We start from the raw sequence: 669 nt of genomic DNA on the forward strand, positions 1-669 counted from the left end.
AGCCTATCTAGAGTCCCTTGTTTTAGAAAGATCAGCACTTCTTCATCTAGCAACAGTCAGTTGCCAACATTTGTTTAAATAAGATTGAGGTCTGCTGTTCATTTTCCCAGTTCTATGCTAGGTAATTGTCTTCCTGAGTTTGAATGGGACTTGTGTATCCTGAAATTTGCAAATAAATGGATGGAGCTAGAGAGTGTTATGCTAAGTGAAGTAACACACGTGTGGAAAAGCAAGCAATGTGTTTTCCTTCATTTGTGGATTATAGCACAAATATATGCATGTGTAAAATCTGATGTAACACTAGAAGCCAGGTATACACAAAGGATGCATGGTGGTAAATGAAAAGAAACAACTTGAAATGGGGAGAGATGAGGACAGATGTTACCTGAGGGAGGTGGAAAAAATGGGAGTAATCGGCAGGGAAGAGAGGAGGGAGAGACATGCAAGGGACCATGGTTTGTGAAAGCAAAGGAAGTCAGGAAAAGAAAGATGGTGGGAGTCAGGACATATTGGGGAAGGGTGGGGATAATGGGAACACTGTAACTAGGAGAGAGGAAGGAGGGAGGCCAGATGGGAAGAAAAAAGAAGAGAGATGAGTGAATCTTGGGTGCTAGGAAACTTAGAGGGAAATGTATGCCCTAGAAACCCTATGAGAAACACACAGAGTGT

Source organism: Nannospalax galili, unplaced genomic scaffold, assembly GCF_000622305.1.
Source record: "Nannospalax galili isolate Female #2095 unplaced genomic scaffold, S.galili_v1.0 scaffold140, whole genome shotgun sequence".
Taxonomy (NCBI): Eukaryota; Metazoa; Chordata; class Mammalia; order Rodentia; family Spalacidae; genus Nannospalax; species Nannospalax galili.